The 13014-nt window shown below is 40.1% G+C and overlaps 1 protein-coding gene across 4 annotated transcripts in view; it reads right to left on the bottom strand.

Annotated features, from left to right (window-relative positions):
- adamtsl3 (ADAMTS-like 3) overlaps positions 1–13014 on the bottom strand; it is a 246885-nt gene that overhangs the window by 94649 nt on the left and 139222 nt on the right. The window lies entirely within an intron of this gene.

A 13014-nucleotide genomic window follows, 5' to 3' on the forward strand; every position in this document is an offset into this window, starting at 1 on the left:
AGCAACTTACCATCTATATCCAGACACACATTATAACACTATTCAATTTAAGTGGCTTTATTGGCATTACTGCACACATTACAGTGTTGCCAAAACGTAATTACACAAACTATACGGTCATAATTAACATAAACAATTTTCTAAGTTTTCTAAAACAGACACCTGCCACCAGACCTGAGTCATAGCAACACCATCAGCCGGCTTGACCTCTGGCTGTCAAATTACAAACTGTTTCTGATAATGATATCAATGACAAATTTTTCACCTATGCATTTTCATAACACTCAAATATAATTTATGTTCATGTGATTTTTTTCATCATCATAATAAACAGAATAATAATCAACGTTAATATTAAGCAAAGACAATTAGCCTCCATTTTGTTTTGATATGGGGCGATTAGGGACCTGAATAATAGATAGGGGGCACCGGACCAAAAAAGGTTGAGAACCACTGCACTAAATACTACACACTGGACCTTTGCATGTCTTTGAACGCTCCATCATCCGGTTTAAAACTTGAATGACACCAACCTAGCCTTTATGACATAGAGTGCAATTGACAAGTGAAAACATACCAATAGACAAATAAGAATAATACGACAAATTTCCCCTTGGGGAATGCTATTCTACTATGTACTAGGATATTTTACAAAAATGAAAAGCCCAGTGATTTGATCTGAATATTTTCACAGATTCAGAGAGTAAAAAGAACTATTGATCTGTATCTATAATTCATGTAGACTAATTGATTATATAATGAAAGGGTCTCTCATTAAATTTAGAGTCATTTAGAGCGGCTTGTTGCTCTGCATTACAGTATGTTCTTAATTATTCATGTCATTCAAGTCGGCAGCGCTCCAAAGTGCTCAATACATTCAGTGCAGCATTTTTCAATATAACTGTGTCACCAAGTCAGCTCGCCTCAGCATTTTTGCCTTCAGGTCTCAAGTAAAATAATTTTAGCTCATTCATTCAGTATTATATATTAATTATAATGGTTCATTTTCAGGACAAACAGGGCAAGCTTGTGATTCAAGACTCTGGTCACCCTAAACATTAGCCAGCTCAGTCATTGTGTAATCTGATGTTGTGCAAAATAAACAGCAGTCAGACCACAACAATTTAATCTAAATGAACTGCTTGACTTAAATGCAGGCCTGTTTTGATTTTTGGACATTGACATGGATATGATTCAGATTTGCTGTTATTTTATATATTTTATTTTTATTTTATTTTTTTTTGTCTTTAATGCTTTTTATTTGATAGGTCAGGTGAAGACAGCCAGGAAAGGGCAGCAGGTTGGAATCATACCCAGGCCACTGTGGTAAGGACTCACTCACTCCCTACATGGGATGCACGCTCTACCACGTGAGCTACCGTGCGCCCCCGATTTGCTGTTATTTTTTGGGGCTCCACTGTGGCTTAAGGGTTACAATCCCAACCAAGACTCTCAACATCATCTAAATAATTGTAATTAATGCATTGCCATATGTCCAGCACTAACTGAGTTTCCTCTGGAAAGAAAAGGCTCCTTCCTTCTTTGGGGAAATCTACTGGCATAAAAATTCAGTGATATTCTGATCCTCCAAATGGTGCCAGGCAAGCAGTTTGATCTCACCCTGATGCTCATTACACTGCTCATGAATTTGTTTAGTAGTATCGATGTAAGTGCTATCACAAAATGTGGGCCAGTGCAGCTGCCTTTGAAATTTAGATGTAATTATTTCACAGTTAAAGGTACAGTGTACATATTTTCCTTTTGGTGCAGCCCCCATTCATCCCCTCATCTAATTAAGGTTGACAATTCATAGCTTGTCTTATTAGCTTTGACTTAGCACCAAATAGTAGTCTTAAACATCATTTAAAAGCCAATTTCACACATTCCTACATGCAATGTCAATTCTACAAAACAGTTTAAGCTATATTTACTGTCCTATTAATCTCCCATCAGTTTTAATTTAGAGTTAAACTTTGGATTTCACTTGCTGATTTCACCACCACAACACTTGAGATGTACTGTACCATACATGATGAGGCCCTAATGTGCTTTATTTACATTGCCCACAGTCAGTGAGTTGACATTATTTCATTTACATTCTGACATCTGCCTCGTTTCATTACTGAATATGACATTATCCTGTGCCGTCATATTTCCTTTTATTTCGTTCACTGCGATAAAAAGCAGTGATCAAATTGAACAAAGGTTTGCAGTGGAGATGACTTTTCTACATGTGTTTCTGAAAAAGAGAAGATAACTGGGACTTTTATCAACTCGCCTAATGTCGTCTTCAATCTCAACAATCACAACCGCTGGCATCACAAACTTGTAGGGGAAAACACAAGCAGGCCAAACTGACCTATCACATTCTTCATGCCCTCATATGGAACCTACGTAGTCACAGTAGCTAAGACATATAGTTTTCTGAGAAATGCATGTCAACTACACTGTAGTCTAAGGTGTATCCTTGGCAGGAGCAGAATGGAATGCGCTAAAATTAATTGGAAGACATTTTGTGTTAATGGTCACTTGTTTATACTTGAAAGTGCCTAGAAAAGCCAAAAAGGCCTAGTTTTCAGGTTGTTACGCAGTGCCCACATTAAATTGTTTTTGCATCTTCAAAGGATATATACTATAAAACAATCAACTTGCCACTGGATGTCACACTAGGGCATCATCATCTCAGACCAAAAACTTTTTAACAATCACCAACGCTGGTTTGGTTGAAATAAACCCTTAATTCACTCAGTTAGATGCAAAAATATTAATGAAAAGGGCTACAGTGGCCGCAACATAAGCTAAGGCTCAGATTGTTATTCTGTGTGACAACATTATGGATAGGATCCCTGCAGAGATAGACCTTTTGTTCAAACAGAAACAGTTGTAATGCGTATCGCTATCACACACCAGACTCCATAGACAAAAATCACAATTTCCTTGTTTCACCCTGCCCTTCCAAGCACGAAGTAGAAACTGCAGTGGCTGCAAAACGTGGGAAAAAATGCAAACGGCCCTATCCAGAACCAGAGTTTGTCCCTTCTGGGCTACTGTAGAAACATGTTGGTTCAATGTGACGGATTCCATGGAAGGCGGCCCACAGCTTATGTAGATAAAATGTCTCATTCTAAGGTAATAAAAACACATAGATGATTATGTTAAGGCAGAGCCTTTTCTTGCTATTTGCGGACTATGCGGCTGCATAGGGCCCCACAGCCACCAGGGGGCCCCCAAACTGCAAGTTCAGCCTCACATTTTATTATATTTTGGAGAATTAAAAGTACCTGTCTTTATTTGCATTTATTGCATGCATTCATTATGCATTTATTTGCAAAGCATGTAAGTGTTCGTTGGGTAATCACGTGGTAAGTGACGTCTGCCGACAGGTCTGATGGGATGATTGACAGCCGCCAACCTTCCACTGAAGTGATGAAAATAAAGGTAGACACTAATTACAATGTCATCGAAATGTACTTATGCGTCTGGTGCAGAGAAACGCAAAAAGAAGAAAATCGATGAAGAAAAACGATCACAGGATAAAGGTAAGGCATTTGATGTGGGGTGGAGGGGGACACATAATGCCAACTTCTGAACAAGTTAGTTTGCTACTTTTGTCATGCTGGCTAGCTCAGCTAGCCTCAGATAAATGTGAGCTACCTCAGCTAACGGGCTATGATTGTTTGTTTGTATGTAAATAAAGTCAGCTTTATCCAGAGTTTGCTTTACAAAAAGGCTCAAATAAATGTGTCTCAAGCATAAACCTGTGCTACTATTTTATAAATAAAACCAATTATTATCAGACTGATTATTGTTATTTTTAGTAGTAGTAGTAGTATAGCAGTGGATTATTCATATAGCACTATGAATTTTAAATGATCACTGTGCTATGAAATATAATCCAATTCTTTGCTCTATTGTATTTTTATTTACTGTGGTTTGGTTACTGGACAAATCTGCTGACTTAGTTCAATTCCCCTTGCCAATATATATATATTTATTAGAATATATATTGTGACAATGTAGTTTACTAATTTGAACAAACCTGTATATTTAAAGTGTCCTGTACTGCATAGGACTGCTAGTTGTCCACTTTGTAATGCACTGCAAGATATATGCAAACATATTAAGAGTTCGGTCTAGACCTGCTCTATTTGAAAAGTGTCCTGAGATAACTTCTGTTATGAATTGGCGCTATACAAATAAAATTGAATTGAAAAATTGAATTGAATATTCCCTTCATATCATATAGTGCTCATCACTCATTTGCCTTCATTTTTATTAATTAACTAGTATAATGTGGAGGTAAACTGGTAGATGCTTAAACAGGGACACTGTATATTGTAATGTTTAATATAAAAACAGATTCAGAATTGTTTGCATATAGTTCAACACAGCTGCAGTTATATGAATATTTGCTTGCGATTGCTTGGTAACCCAAGGAGCTTTGTCTTTGGAGAAATTTTGAAATACTTCGGAGGTCCAGTTCAAGGAGAGCCAGGGGGACCTTCATCAGCTTCTGACCAGCAAGCAGCAGGACCATCAGCAACTGCTTCTGACCAGCAAGCAGCAGGACCATCATCTCATACAGACCTGGAAGCACAACTGCCAGTTTTTGGTCAACCAATTGATCCAGCTGCCTGGCCGTCAGTTCTCTCAGATTCATTCAGGACAGACTTAGTGGGTAGAGGGCCATTTCAGGTCAGCCCAGACTTCACATTTCCCAGAAGAGAAGATGGTAGAAGCTTTCATCATCATTACTTTTAGTGAATGGAGAAAAGATCAAGAGGACCTGGCTTTGCTACTCAAAAAAAAAAAAAGATGCCCTTTACTGCTTTTTTGCTGCAAGTTATTCTCAAAGAAGGAATACAAATTAATGACAGAGGGAGTATCAAACTGGACAAACATAGGCATTCTTCTGAAAAGTCACGAAAGCAGTCCAGAGCATACAACACACATGGCAACCTGAAAAGATTTTGAAATACGTCTTCAAACAGGAAAGAGCATAGACCAAGCTGAAAGGACACTTTTAGAGGCTGAGAAGAGGCGCTGAAGAGATGTCCTGACCCGTTTAATCTGTATCATCCAACTGAAACAACAGGTCTTGGTCTGTCATCTTTGATTTTGAACAGGCTTACGGAGCTGAATATTCCATTTGATGCCAACATGAAGGGGAGGAACAGAGGAGTTCAAGCAAGGCTGCTTGAGAAAAATCCTCATGCACTTTATGTCCCATGTGGGGCACATTCATTAAACTTGGTGGTGGCTGATGCAGAAAAAGCATCCACAGATGCCATCAGCTACTTTGGTAATGTGCAGAAACTGTACACCCTTTTCTCAGCAGCCCCACAAAGATGGGCAATCCTAAAAGAACATGTGACTATTACACTGAAGTCTTGGAGTGACACAATGTGGGAGAGCCGTGTCAACAGCATAGAAGCCGTGCGGTACCAGGTCTCTAACATAAGGGAGGCATTGTTGGAGGTCAGGGACAAAGTGACAGATCCTCTGACAAAAGTTGAAGCCCAAAGTTTGGTAATACTGCTTCCTCATTTGCACAGTGGTATGGTATGACATTCTAAACCAAGTGACCCATGTTAGCAAGCTCCTGCAGAATGCCACAATGCAGCTTGACGTGGCAATTGACCTCCTTATAAAGGCGAAAACATCACTGACTAGTTATAGAGAATATGGCTTTGCTGCAGCTCAGGCCTCTGCTAAAGACATGTGTGAGGAAATGAATGTGGAGGCTGTGCTGAAAGAGAAGAGACTGAGAAGCACAAAAAAACACTTTGTGAATCCCCAGACGAGCCTATTGAGGATGCCATGAAGAGGCTAGAAACTGCATTCTTTAATGTGGTTGTTGACACAACCATTGGATCCTTAAAGGATAGGTTTGAAACACTGGGTGAGGTGAGAGCCAAATTTGGAGTGCTGCTCAATTTCAAAAAACTGGATGCTGTGGAATTGAGCAACCAGTCTGACAAGCTCTGCAGCACATTAAGCACTGGAGATGGAGGTGACATTGATGGAAAGGAACTGGCTGCAGAAATTAGCAAGTTGCCGAGCTTGCCTTCTGATGACATGACTGCATTAGAGCTTCTCTCTTTCATCCACAAAAAACATCTGAAGGAACTGTATCCCAATCAAAAGGCCTCTCACTGTTTTGAGAGCACTGACTGAAGTAGACCACCACATCACAGTCACTGCCATCCCTAAATCTGCCTGTTTTACAACGGCACAGCACTGATCTCAACTCTGAAGACCTAAATAACATCCACATGTGTGCTGTTAAACGTCAGTGAGCCTTGTTAACTCCTCAATCATGAGACTCTCTTAAGGTCATGCTTACAGCGTACACAAACAGCACAGAGCTAAACTATTGAAAGTATTTACTGCTGTGGAAAGGATTTCTGTTTTTGAGCCTGCAAAAACACTTCCTGACTTTTCACACTAGAAGTGTTTCTCCCCCTGTGGTTAAGCAGGGAGGTGTAATAACGAGGCGAGACCTTTATAGACAAACGGAGTGTTAATTCTATTTTTCCACATTTTATGAGAGTAACTTTTCCTTCTGGCAACAAACGAGCGCTGAGCTCAAACAATTAAGCTGCTCTGGCTGCCAGCCACAGGGTTTTGCCCCCCAACATAATTATGCTGCATCTGCAATGTCCTAAATTTATGGGAGCAATGAAATAAATTCAGCTGCAGCCATTTGCCTTTTTTTCTGTACTCTAAAATGGGAATTAAATGTTAAGCCAAGTATTAAAAAACTGACCTTCAAAATAAATAAGGGAAATGAAATACAGATAAACAGTTATGAGCTCATTTTACATGAGTCTGCTGGACCCGTAAACAGGGGCTATGGGGAATACTGTAGCTGATTCATTTTCCAAATGCAATGACTGATAAATAGTAGAGTCATGAATAATGGATGTGGAGGAACAAAGGTGATACTCTGTGTCTGTAATGGTAAATAAACTCACTAACCTGGTAAGCCAAATGATCGTAATTGATTTATGTATCAGCTGTCCACTTTGGGAACATTAAAGCTGAGGGCAAGGTATACTGAAACTTTACAACTGAATGCAAAATGTAGAAATGAGTCTGACAGAGTCTCTCTGGACAGAGGAGACTGACACTCGTTGGCCTAAAATGGGTGTCACCTTTCAGGCCACTTCACAGTGCCAACCGGTCTCATAAACATACAGACTGTATTCAGACTATACCAAGTAAAGTGAACCCTAGTATATGGTATCAACAAAAGCCTGCTAAAACCTGTCAAGGTAGGTGTCACGAAATCCAGATGCAAGAAAGAACTCTTTAGTTAAGAAAATAAGATCTCTGTAGCAACATAATATGAAAGTGTCTTTATTTTTAGCCAGTGCCCTTGCATGCCTCCAGGGCAATTTTGGTAGGTTGAGCCTCCACTTTGGTCCAGACTGAAGTATCTCAACAACCATTGGATATACTGCCATGTCATTTTGTAAATAATTCCATGGTTCCCACAGGAACATGGTTCCTCTGCTGTCACCATGAGGTTGAGTTTTGAGTTTTTTAGTGAAACAACTTTTGGATGGAATTCTGAGAAAACTTGGTACAGGTATCCATGGTACCCAGAGGATGAATCCTAATGACTTTTGGATTGGATTGGCACAAAATTGTGCACAGACATTCATGATTCCCACATGATGTATCATACTGAAGTTACTGATCCCCTGACTTTACTTCTTGTGAAACCGGAGATTGAAAGTTTTGAGGTCTAATAATAATGTAATAACTTGTTGATTCCTTGACCTTTCAGTGCCATCATCAAGTCAAATGTTTAATTTCTCTAATTCTTTAGTTTATTACCACATACCTGCTAAACTAACAACATTACAACCAGCCCCAGCTCTGATTGGCATTTAGTGCTGATTTGCAAATGTTATTATGTTAAATTCTAAACTAAGATGTCAAACATAGTAAAAATGACCTGCTAGACATCTAGGCCTTATTTTTGAAAGCATTTTGGCATTCTGGGGTTAGCTGGTTTTCTGTAGACCCTTAGACTTGTTTAGTTGTTTCAATTTCTTGTAGCTTGGTACTGCACACTGAATCTCAATGTGCACTGTGTAGAATGACAATAAAGCTATTCGTAAAGGAAATATCTCAACTATCATGAAAGTCAGAGATCATAATCTGCCTTCCTGGAACTGCATCTTGCTTTTAGAACTTGGGTCATCTCTAGACACTAGTCACCGTCTAACTCTGAATTTGATATTTTATATATATCCCTTCATTTGGCATTTATATGTTACAGATTCCATTGGCGTTCACCTCAGACTTTAAGAGAGTAAAAACTAGACAATTTGATGAACAGTGTTGACTACCATCCACTAGCATTTTTAAGGTTTGCTTTGATTGTGGGTTAGGGGTTTTGTAGTTGGGGTTCAGGGTAAGCCTGCAGCAATGTCTGACAGTGATCCATTTAAAGCCAAAAGTGTTAATGTTACAGATGTCACAGTCTAAATCGTGAATTTGCAGCTAAACAGGTGTTAATAGTGTTAGTGGTCTTGCCATCAGCTCTTAGAAATGTGACCAATAATGCTAATAATGCATTCCCCTGCTATTTCTTTACTTTTACTACTTTAACACCTTTCACCTGGCTGAAACACACAGCTCTGACAGTTGGTATGTAGTATTACTACTCCCTAAATTACGTTTGGTTGTGATTGACAGTTCCAGTTACCTTGTTTGAGTTGAGATAATGGTGACTTGCTGATCTGTGTAGAGCTGAACAGTGCAAGAAGAAAACTTTTGGCTGGAAGCTTTAAACATGAAAAAAGGGATTAAAAAAGGGATAGCTGCAACAACACTTGGTGCAGGGTGTAGTATTTCCTTTGTTGCTCTTTGTGGAGCTCAGCAACAAGTGAGTTTTCCAAATTTAATATGACCTGGCAGAACTATATTTGTTGCCCGTGCATATTTTACAGATATACCGCTGTAGCTTCAAGCAGACATATAACATTAAACAGCTTACTGGTATTGCCAAAAAAATTATCTATGCCTCAAATACACTTATACACAAAATGCACTTATACACACATTCATTCATGGATTTGTCGTGTTAAACTGATTCGTCCATCCTTGTGTGGGGATTGTATTTCTGCAAAGATATGGGTAAACCATCCCATACCAACCATATCACCAGACAAGAATGAAGCAAAGCTTGTGGGCTAAGAGGCAGTCACATCCACCCTAACACTATACCTAACGCACTCTTTCAATCATGGTGGTTTACTTAAACCATTAGCTTCAGTTCATTTAGATTATTACATTACATATATGTAGACAGAAACTTAACCAACCAACCAATCAAAACACAAATGACAAACTATGATCATGACAATATAGCATGTTAAAGGTCCCACCTCCACCCCACCATCTACCTATGGGCTCTCAGTTCCCTCATTGTGCGAGTTATTATCCTTAATCCCCAATCCCAATCCTTTCTGTGCCGATGGACTGTTAGTGTTTCTTGCAGGGAGTGACAAGATTTTGACTTGGACTTGTAAACATCTCTGGTAGATATTAATATTAAAACTGTCATTTTTCCTTAAACTTCAAGCTTTCACCCCATGAGCTTCTAGAACTGCAGCCAGCATAACAGCCACACAGCCTAGTTATCTGATTATAGTCAAGTGGCCCTTCCTCTGCCAGCTCCTCTAAAGGACCTGGCAGGAAGTAACATGTCATCACACCCTCTGTGACTTCTTGGAGAGCTCCTGAAGTTTGTTGTTTTTAATTTGAGCCAGAGTCGGTTGCTTGGAATTGAATTACTACTCCTAGATCTACAGGCTCTCCAAAGTTCCAGGCAGGCTGCTGTGAAATTGCCTACACCAGCCCACTGCGACAAAAGTTCCAGTACGTCTTCATTTTCTCACTTCTGAGGACTTTGTTCAGACTCTGGAGCAAGGGTGGAGGATACTTGGACGACTAAACATGACTTAAGTGCAACTGGCAGTCGTCGACAAACCTGATGCTTAGGACCAGCTGTCCAACAACAATACAGAGACTCTTTTCACTGTGTAGGGCCCCAGTCTATCCACATTACTCAAGTGGTACAAAGGCAGCCTTGTACAAGCCATTAGGCAACATTGGTTATGGTACTGGTAAATGCGCTATTAGGCTTGGGGTGCTTAACATGATAGTAAAGATCTTTGGTTGGGCTGGGTAATGAACAGAAATACTTTTTTTTGGCAGGTTAAAATGAGTCTGTAGCACTTAGTATGAAAGTGAAAACTGTCACGGAAAGCTTGCATTTAATGCCTGTAAACATTGGGCTTGGTTACTTGTTTAATCAGATACTTATTGATTTCAATCATAAGTTTGCCAATCGCCCAAAACAGTATTTCATTTAAACAAAGTTCTTGGACATGTGCTTTTGTTTAGGCACCATTTAACATCTGAGTTTGATGTTTGCAAAATTAAAAAACAAATAAAAAGTTTAACAATTTAGGGCTCTATCTATCTCAGCGCAATTGACTTTGTACACTAGCGCTTGTATAATTCCTATTTTACATTTGACGCACATTGGAATTTTCCCTCCACCGATGCACGTCCTTAAATTAGACAATGAACTTGCGCTCCGGGGGGCGGTTCAGCGAAAAGATGAGGCGTGTTCCGGCGCAAACGTTGCCTGGGGCTATTTTGCTGTTTCAGAAAACAATTCCGCCACAGACCAGGAAAAACCTAGTCTAAAGTCAGTGGCGCTTATTCAGATGCTATTTTAAGGGCGCAGACTTGAGGGGATGTGCCTGAGAGGCAGCAGCAACATCGCCACCCGGTCAAGACGGGCATTAATACTTTGCCGCATCCCGGACAGCTCCCGCTCCAGCATGTCAAACCGGGTTTGCTGCAGGAACGGGTGGTCCTCCGGCGTGTAGTGGGTCTGGATCCTCTGCACCTTAGTGTTTGCGCTGCTCCCTCCTCAGCTGGCCCTTGCGCACTGCTCGGCCCGTGTGCACTGCTCCCAAGGCCAGGGTCTTCTTCCTGGAAGCTGCGTTACATTGTTTGGATTTATTGTATGGCTGTGTTTCATTTATTTCATGTCAGTAATGTCACTTCTCTGTATTTTATGGCCCTGACGAGAACGTCGGTCTCCTCGGCTGTGAACCGCTCCTGGCGTGCGCCTGGCAAATCCGCCGTTATAATAGCAATCCGCCATGGAACAAGCGCGCCTGCTTTTAAAGGGAATGTGAGATGACGCTCTGATTGGTTTATTGCACGTTACGCCCAAACCACACCTATGACTAATGTAGCTACTTCAGACCAACCCATTTTAGATTTGCGCTGGGCGCAAGAGTCATTTAACCCGCCGGCATAATAGCAACAGCGCCGAGATCCGCCCACAAATCTACTTGCGTTTTGGGGTCCAGGATCTTGCTTAGGATACTTCGACATGCAGCAGGAGGAGCCAGGGATTGAACCACCAACCTTCTGATTACCTCCTGAGCAACAGCCACCCTATAAAGACAATGTGACAAAAGTGATGTAGGATGGTGATTGTTCTCTCCCTGCTACGTGGGATTTACCAACAGGGAACTGAAGTCTTTTATGCTGTCCTTAAAGCCCACAAAACCTTGTTTAGAGTTGCTGGTCTACCACTGCCTCAATTAGTTTGTTTGTGTGACTTTTATCGTATTAATACATTTTAACGGACTAGAGCCGTGGGTACCGGCAGCTAAGATGAACTCAGTGGGCCGTTCAGTGCTGTAGTGGGATCTCCGAGGCCCTTGGGAGCTCTGCAAGCTGCTGCGTTTTTTCCCCCACCCCCTGTCCTGCCTTGTCCGGGGTTAAGGTCCGGGATTTTATTTTTTATTTTAATGTGTTTGTGTAGTTTTGATGAACATATTCGCAGGCAAGTTTTTTGCATTTTTTTGTAATTTATTAGTCCTTGATCTTTGAATTTGTACATTTTGAGGACAAAATAACTGAAACACCTTTTTTGAGGGTTGCTAATACAACCTTCATTCAATCGTCATTCAACCTTCCCCCTTTTACTATACCAACCTTTATCAACTTTATATCTTTATATCATATCTTTAAGTGTCAAGATAACCCCCTGAAGGCCACAAGCCAAAACATACCTTGGTCTCACAGTAAAGTTGTTCTTTATACAAGTTCTAAATGTCCGGACATGCTAATCATGTCAAGTCTCCATGTTTTACATGACTTTAATAAAGCCACTTCAGTTTTATGCCATTGATATAACATACCGTATGCTTGAATAGAATTTCATACACCCTGCTGTTCTCTAAGAATCCTGCACATATTAAAACCCAGAGAAATATATACATAGTCACTGGCTGTGACCTCTAATACCAGTCTTTCTCAGGGAATCCGACCATATTCATTTCCACCCCCCGAGCCATGCCAAGGCAACTTAATTTAAAATATTTAATACAGTGCCCCAGCTCGAGAGCCAATAACTCTGGTATGCATTTATACAGTACTATATATGTGCTGCAAATATGTACTTCATTAACCTGTTAAAGGTTGGGAATATGCTGAGCAGTGGAAACATTTAAACAAACTTCCTGTCAAGTGGAAATTGCATTTTCACATTTCCAATATTGTAAAGTTGTTATTTGTGCTGCTGGAGTTTCCACATCTATCAGGCAGGCAAAGTTGAAAATAGATGGAATGAAGACATATGCATCTGTTTATCTGCTTTTCACATGAAGAGTTTCACTCAAAACAAAATGTTGAAAAAGTGAACATCAAGTATTTATATATTTATTGGTTGGTTTGTTTATTTAGAAATATTCCAGTAAGTAATGAATACTTATCTCTTTGTCAGCATTTTTACATCAAATCCTTTGTGACCGACCGAATGAATGATCAATGCCGAACCATCAGATGGAATGTGATTAAAACTAATTTCCAAGCACACATCCTCTACTTGGCTCTTCCCATTACACACAGTGTTTTTTGGATTTAAATAACTCCAAGCAAACACAGAAAACATCTCATGAAAGG

This window comes from Dicentrarchus labrax, unplaced genomic scaffold (assembly GCF_905237075.1).
Source record: "Dicentrarchus labrax unplaced genomic scaffold, dlabrax2021, whole genome shotgun sequence".
In the NCBI taxonomy this organism is placed as follows: domain Eukaryota; kingdom Metazoa; phylum Chordata; class Actinopteri; family Moronidae; genus Dicentrarchus; species Dicentrarchus labrax.